We start from the raw sequence: 8,059 nt of genomic DNA, 5'->3' as shown, positions 1-8,059 counted from the left end.
TCCTTCCTTCCTTCCTTCCTTCCTTCCTTCCTTCCTTCTTTCCTTCCTTCCTTTCTTCCTTTCTTTTTTCTTTCTTTCTTTTCTTTTTTCTCCTTTCTCTTTCTCTCTCTCTCTCTTTCCTTTGTTCTCTTTTTCTTTTTTGTTATTTATTTATTGCTGCCTGCTATTTCTGTGTGTCTAGTTTTCTTGTGTGTTTGCTCCTTATCCTTGAAAAATAATGTGAGAAAAAGTGTTTGTACCTTCATCCAAAGAGGATTCATTTGCTCCTGCTAGGGTCCTTGATGCCTTCTCAGTCTGAGGCCAATTTTCATTGGTTGTGTTTCCTTGGCTCATTGCTAACTGCTAACCCAGGCTACAAATATGAGCTGTCCACTGACTACATCTATTCAAAGATGAAATTTGTCTGACCTGTGGTGGTGCAGTTGTTCCTCTTATTCATTGGTTGATTCTTATTATTTTTAATTAATTAATTTATTTTAGAGAGAGGGAGACAGAAACATCAATCTGTTTCTGTATGTGCCTTGATGGGGAATTGAACCCTCAACTTTTACACATCAGGATGATGTTCCAACCAACTAAGCTATTCCACCAGGGCTCATTGGTTGATTCTTGTATATGCCCTGATAAGGGATCAAACTTACAACCTTGGCATATCAAGACAACACTCTAACCAACTGAGCTACCCAGCCAGGGCCATAGATTGTTGGTTGGCTTTAGCTCAAAATAATCCACAACCACAGAGGTACATCTTGGGGTGACCTGTTCTGAACCCCTACAATTGCTTGGTAGTATTGGGAAATACTCTAGGAGTAAGTGCCCAAGGCTGAGCTGGACACAGAGCTTTGGCAATGACTGACCTGGTTCTGGCTCCAAATCCCTTTTACTTGACCGTACTGCAAGCCCTGTCCTATCCCAGACTCTGAGAGTAATCCATTAATCTGGTCTCTAAACTGGGTAAATATTTAGGAGCTTAGTTTTTCTGCTTAGTCTAGGGTAGAGGTGGACATTGATCCACTTGGACCCTATTCCTGTTTCCAGTAACTAGAATTTTGCCTGGATTTTCAGTAATGGGCATCTTGTTTCATTTATCAACCCTGCCACCCAAATTATTTCAAGTTCCAAGGGGATTTTCTATTACAGCAGTGTCTCCAGGTTCTTATTATTGGAGTTTATTCTCAAATTCAAATGACTGGATCTTTCTTTGGAGTTATTGCTTGCTGAACACTTTGCCTACTACAGCTTAAAAAAAAGAAGAAGAAAAGGTTGTCTGAGGTCAAACTTTGGCTTCTGGTTGTGAAAGATTCTCTAGCTACCCACGGTGGCTGTTGCTAACATCTGACCACCAAGATTCCTACCTTCTGAAGGGTCCTCACTTCCATCCTTATGCCATCCCTGAACTCTGAACTGGCTGCATGACCCTTCCCATCTCGTGGGCTCTCCAAGCCCCTCCTCACAGACATTACTACCACCAATCAGTGCCAGCCTGATAAAGTTTCATCTCTTGTGTGTTTTCAGCTCCACCCTACCAACTTTTTCCTTTGTTTTGTTTTTGTTGTTGTTGTTCTTGTTGTTGTTTGTTTGATTGTTTTTTGCAAGGACTGAATTTTCTGGGCTCCAACTTCCCCACAGATATGGAAGAGCAGTTCATTTTCTGATGCAGTGTCTCTATATCTAATACTCTTCTTTTCCAAATTTGTAGAGGAGATTCTATGTGCTTTTCTAGAGGTCATTTTTGTAGAGATAATGAGATTTGATGAAAAGAAAGAAAACACATGGTCTATTTGCTCTTTGCACAAGCTAACCATGAGTGAACTTTGGAATTGACTTTGATACCTGTTGGTATAAAACTCTAACCAAGGAGTGCTGGATTATACTACTGTGGCCAACACCTTGCAGGGAGCCCTACATGGAAAGAACCTCAGAAAAGGTGACCAATATGAATGTGATAGGGGGCACTCAAGAGTTAAAATTTAACTTGAGTAATGGTGACTTTGGTTATGGTTAGTGGACATAATGGCTAATGCAAATAAAAGCCTTTTTTCCAGGAACTAGGATACCTGTATAACCCTACATGACTCAACGAGATGACAAGATCTCCAAGTGATCCAACTTTGTCAGGCCTACATGATTTAACTAGATCTGCAAGATATCCACCTTTGTGCCCCAGGAAACTGCAAGCACAGCCTTTGTGCTCCAAGGACTGAATGCCCACTGACAATGATCCAATTAACATTGATTGTGATCTGATTAACTCTCCCTTGAAATTCTATCTAAACCCTTACCTACTCTTTTCTTTCCCTTATAAAAAGGTTGGCTGGGGATAGAGATTGAGATGATTTGGAAATGTAACCCTCACCTCCTCAGATTGCCAACAATCTGAATAAAGTGCCCATAAAGATTCAATCCCTGCCTGACCAGTGGTGGCATAGTGCATAGAATGTTGACCTAGGACCCAGGTTCGAAACCCTGAGGTTGCCAGCTTGAGTGTGGGCTCACCTGTCTTGAGCACAGATTCACCAGCTTGAGCGTGGAATCATCGATGTGATCCCATGGTCACTGGCTTGAGCAAGGGGTCACTGGCTAGGCTGGAGCCCCCCGTTCAGGTATGTATGAGAACCAATGAATGAACAACTAACATGCCACAACTATGAGTTGATGCTTCTCATCTCTCTCCCTTCCTCTCTTTCTCTCTTTCTCATGTTACAAAAAGAAAGAAAAAAGAAAAGATTCGATCTTTGTCTCTACCGTTTGGCTGAATTGGTGACAGGCAGCACGAACTCCAATATTTCCATTTTCAAATGTATCTAGAGTTAAGGCTGAATGCCACAAGAGTCAAGGTCTGTCCATTTTGGAAACTGTCGCTGTTCTTTCAAGCCATCACTGGCTTTTTCTCCCTTCTTTCATCATGAATCATCTCAATCAGATGACTAGAACTTGCTGCATTCCTCCCTTATCACTCTTTCAACTCCAGACCTGCATGACAGGTTTTAGACCTGAGGTAATTGCTCTTTCTGAGGTCACAGGGGTCTCCTCAGTGCACTCCAGTGAACTTTTTCCTGTTTTCCTTTCCCCTGACCTCTCTGGAGAACCTGGCACAGTGCCCACACTCGTGCCTGGCTTCTTCTCCTCTATCAGAGTCTCAGTCTTCAGTTGCCAGGACTCTAAGCTAGCCTGTGTCTCTTCTCTCTTTCTCAAGATTTTTCTTTGCTTCCTTCCGGGACTTTGCTTTCTCTCAAATATGGATGAGCCTCAAAATTTGGATAGATTTATTTGGTCAAATCCCTTGCCAGAGAGCTGCTGCCCCCATAAGTAAATGGTTCTCAGATCCAGCTTCCTAGACCAGACTATTGACCTCAACACTACATTATCACTGGCCTGCTCTGTCCTTCCCTTAAGCCCCCTTTCGCACCACCACAAACTCACTTTTTGAGAGGCAAAGACAACTTCCTATACCCCAAACTTTCTCTTCTCCTGGAGAGGTTTTTTTTTTTTTTTTTTTGTATTTTGTATTTTTCCGAAGCCAGAAACGGGGAGGCAGTCAGACAGACTCCTGCATGCGCCTGACCGGGATCCACCTGGTATGCCCACCAAGGGGCAATGCTCTGCCCATCCGGGGCATCGCTCTGTTGTGACCAGAGCCATTCTAGCACCTGAGGCAGAGGCCACAGAGCCATCCTCAGCGCCCGGGCCATCTTTGCTCCGATGGAGCCTTGGCTGCGGGAGGGGAAGAGAGAGACAGAGAGGAAGGGAGAGGGAAAGGGGTGGAGAAGCAGATGGGCACTTCTCCTGTGTGTCCTGGCCGGGAATCAAACCCGGGACTCCTGCACGCCAGGCCGATGCTCTACCGCTGAGCCAACCGGCCAGGGCCCTCCTGGACAGTTTTATTTTCATTATGTCTGCCAAGATCCTCCCATTTCTCTAAACTTAAAACTCAGGAGAGACCCTTTATCTTCTCTCTTACCATAAATAGTAAGGGTCTTCATCACATTTTACTAATACTAAATACTATTTTTGTCTTCTAAAATGTTTAAAATCTTTTCAGGAGTGTATTTTCCCACCACAATCCCCCCCTCCACTAATATTAGGCTTAATTATATATATATACATTTAATTTCTTACTGGGTTACTGTCTTTTTTTAAAAAATAATTGGATTATGAATAAAACCATATGTACTTCTTATTCTTACTGTACGGGTGTCCCAACTCCCTTCTCCTTTCCAGGATGGAAAAATGGCTATGAAATCGATTCTGACCAATGAGATTCAAGGGGAAGTCTGTTGAGCCCTGGCCGAATAGCTCAGTTGATTAGAGCATCATTTTGATACTCAGAGTTTGTGGGTTAAGTCCTCGGACAGGGCACAAACAAGAATAGATCTATGTTCCTGTCTTTCTCTGTCTCTCTCCCTTCCTCTCTGTCTGAAATCAATAAATACAATTTTTTAAAAAAGAATAAGTCTGTTGATTTATCCATTAGGTGAGCCTTTATATATATGATGACCTGGTTTCTTAATTCAATCCCAATATTTTCTTTTTCTAAATTAAGATATATAAATTGACCTTGAGAACATTATACTAAGTAAAATCAGTAAATCAGAAAAAACTAAGAACTATATGATTTCACATATAGGTGAGATAGAAAAAGAAGACTCGTAGACATAGATAAAAATGAGTGGCTACGAGGGGGAAGGGGTGGGGGAAGGAGGGTAAAAGGGACAAATATGTTGACAGAAAATGATTTGATTTTGAGTGATGGGCACACAACACAATCAACAGTTCAACCTAAAATAACCCTGGGGTGACCCAATCAAGGCTCACACAAAAAAATCAGTGAACAACTGAAGTGAAGTAACTATGAATTTATACTTCTTGCTCCACACCCCATCCTCTCTCTGTAAAATCAGTAAATAAAATCCTTCTAAAATTAAAGAAAAAAGATTCAGTGAGCAGACTGTTAGCATTCAAAGAGTTTAAACCAACCAACCAGACAGGATTTTGAAACCTATGTAGAAACTATCATTTATAGGAATTACTTCCTCCTATCATGGCTGTCATAAAATTTAGGTGTGCTAGCTTGACATAAGAGAGAGATTTCATCAGAGTTCAACCAGGAAAACAAATCGCTCTGGGCATTTCAAGCAGAGAATTAACACTGGGAATCAAGAGTTTACAACACTGAAAAAGAGGAAGTCAGGGGAAGATGCCACTGGCTTCCAGGTTTGCACTGTTGCTGTGGACCCACAAATCAGTAACTTGTGGCTGTAGTACAAGGCAGGAAATTACAGGAAGTAGCCACCAATCATCATCACTGTTTTGTTGCAAAGAGTGAAGTGACTAACAGTGGAACGCCTGTGGTCATTGCAGCACTTCTCATATGCCTCTTCCCACACACTTACTCTGCCTGAAGAATAAATGGCTTCTGCCTCTCTTTTGCTTTACAAATATTGCAAAGTGTATTTTGTGTCTGACTATATATTGCATCCAGGATCTGGTAGGAAATGGGGTCTGAGAAATATAAGTCCAAAACTCCAGCATTTGTCCTGGTTTGACCATTGTCCCGATATGCCAAGATTGCAGTTTGGTCCCCGGTTAGGGCACATATAATACATAGTCAACCAATGAATGCATAAATAGGTGAAACAACAAATCAATCTGTCTCTCCCTATTCTCAAATCAATAGAAAAAAGTTTGAGCCTGACCAGGCGGTGGCGCAGTGGATAGAGCGTTGGACTGGGATGCGGAAGACCCAGGTTCAAGACCCCGAGGTCGCCAGCTTGAGCGCTGGCTCATATGGCTTGAGCAAAAAGCTCACCAGCTTGGACCCAAGGTCGCTGGCTCAAGCAAAGGGTTACTTGGTCTGCTGAAGGCCCGCGGTCAAGGCACATATGAGAAAGCAATCAATGAACAACTAAGGCGTCGCAATGAAAAACTGATGATTGATGCTTCTCATCTCTCTCTCTGTTTCTGTCTGTCTGTCCCTATCTATCCATCTCTCTAACTCTGTCACTGTAAAAAAAAATTTTAAAAAAAAGAGAGAAAAAAGTTTGAGCATTTGTGATATAGAGCCCTGTAAACCATCTCATCCTGCATTAACATAAATAGAGGCAGCACTGCCCTAGCCTGGCACTGCAGAGATTATGAGGTATATTGTGCACTTGTGACCATCGCTACACAACACTACATAGCAGCAAAGAGGCACATGTCACTCTACCCCAACCAGTGACTGGGTGAGAATTAGAAAGGGGAACTAAAAAATAGGATTCTGTAAAGCTGTGGATGAAGTCCTGGGAAGACCTGAGTGGACCATGCTTGAAACTGATCATAATCAACACAGCAACATGAACTATGAGTGGACTACTTTACTGCCCATGTTTCAGATTGGCTTCTAGGTAGTATCCAAGTGTGGCAGACCAGAACATCCCTGCAAAGGCTTTGAAAACTAATTGACATTTGAAACACAGTCCACAAATGTGGGCTAGAATGCATTCTCAACCTAAACAGCTTGACTGCCTTATAAAATGGAAAATTTAGTGCTGGCTGTATCTCAGTTGGTTACAGAGTCATCCTGATACACCAAAGCTGTGGGTTTGATTCCTGGTCAGGGCACATACAGGAATTAACCAATAAATGCATAAATGAATGGAACAACATATTGATGTTTCTCTCTCCCACCCTCTCTCTCTAAAATCAGTAAAAAAAAATTTATGGAATATTTAAATAGGAACCAGAGTGTCGTGATTTTCAAAATGTCCTAGCTACAATGCCAAAATTACTCACCAAGGACAAGAAAAATCCTCAACTTAAATGAGAGATATAAAGAGGAACCAAATATAAAACTTAAAACTGAAAAACATAAATAAAAAAAATCAATAGCTGAACTTGACAGCAGAATAGAAAGGACAGAGGAAAAAATCAGCGGGCTCTGAAGAAATGGAGCCTGGCACAGAGGATGGCAAGATGGCAATCGAGTAGGCAGACGTACCAACTTCCACCTCCCAGAATCAAAGTGGATTACAACTTAATTTAAAAAACCATCATCTGGAAAAACCAACTTTGGACTAAACTAAGAGAACTCTTTAACCAAGGAACATCAAAGAAGCCACACAGAGACTGGTAGGAAAAGCGGAAATGCAGAGAGGGCTGCCCAGCTCCTGGGAGCGAACAGCAGAATGGAGAGACTCACATGGAGAGAAGTGAGTTTAGCAGAAAGTGGAGGGTCCTGAGCCCCAGGAAAAAAGCCCCAGCCTGCAGCCCCAGAGCCTAGAAGAAGCCTATGGACAGTATTTAGCTGCAAAACAAGTTAGGACACTGTGAGAAAGAGACAGATTTCTCAGACCCAGGATTCTTCTTAAAGGGACCGCACAGAAAATTTCTTTCACAACCACTCACCTGGGGCTTCAGGGGATGGGGAGAGAGGAGAGGACCAGAGTAGCAGGAAGAGAGTGTAATCTAGGAGGCACAGGCAGAAACACTTTGAGGGACAGCCACCCTAACCCCTGGGCTGAGTCACTCCCCAAATCTGAAGTGAATATTTTCCCTGGAATCAGTTATACCAGCATAGGGAAGCAGGACAACAGCTGTAAAGCCAGTAGCCACAGCCACCATCACAGCTACCTGGCCCATGAAGGTTTGCATTTGATTCAAACAGATGGTAATGAAACAATGGAGCCAAGAACTGGTGGGCCATCATCTTTATCCTAGCTTGCACCTGGCAGGCAAGAAACACACACAGTGGGAAAACACTTCCCTTTCCATTCAGGGCTCCTAAAGCCACTGACTTATCTGACTTTCTTTTTTTTTTTTTTGTTTTTTTTTTTCTGAAGTTGGAAATGGGGAGGCAGTCAGACAGACTCCCGCATGCACCCAACCAGGATCCACCCGGCATGCCTACCAGGGGGCAATGCTTTGCCCATCTGGGGCATCGCTCTGTTGCAACCAGAGCCATTCTAGCACCTGAGGCAGAGGTCACAGAGCCATCCTCAGTGCCCAGGCCAACTTTGCTCCAATGGAGCCTTGGCTGCGGGAGGGGAAGAGTGAGACAGAGGGGAAGGAGAGGGGGAGG

The sequence above is a fragment of the Saccopteryx leptura genome, chromosome 2 (genome assembly GCF_036850995.1).
Source record: "Saccopteryx leptura isolate mSacLep1 chromosome 2, mSacLep1_pri_phased_curated, whole genome shotgun sequence".
In the NCBI taxonomy this organism is placed as follows: Eukaryota; Metazoa; Chordata; class Mammalia; order Chiroptera; family Emballonuridae; genus Saccopteryx; species Saccopteryx leptura.
Note: the sequence above shows the minus strand (reverse complement) of the source record.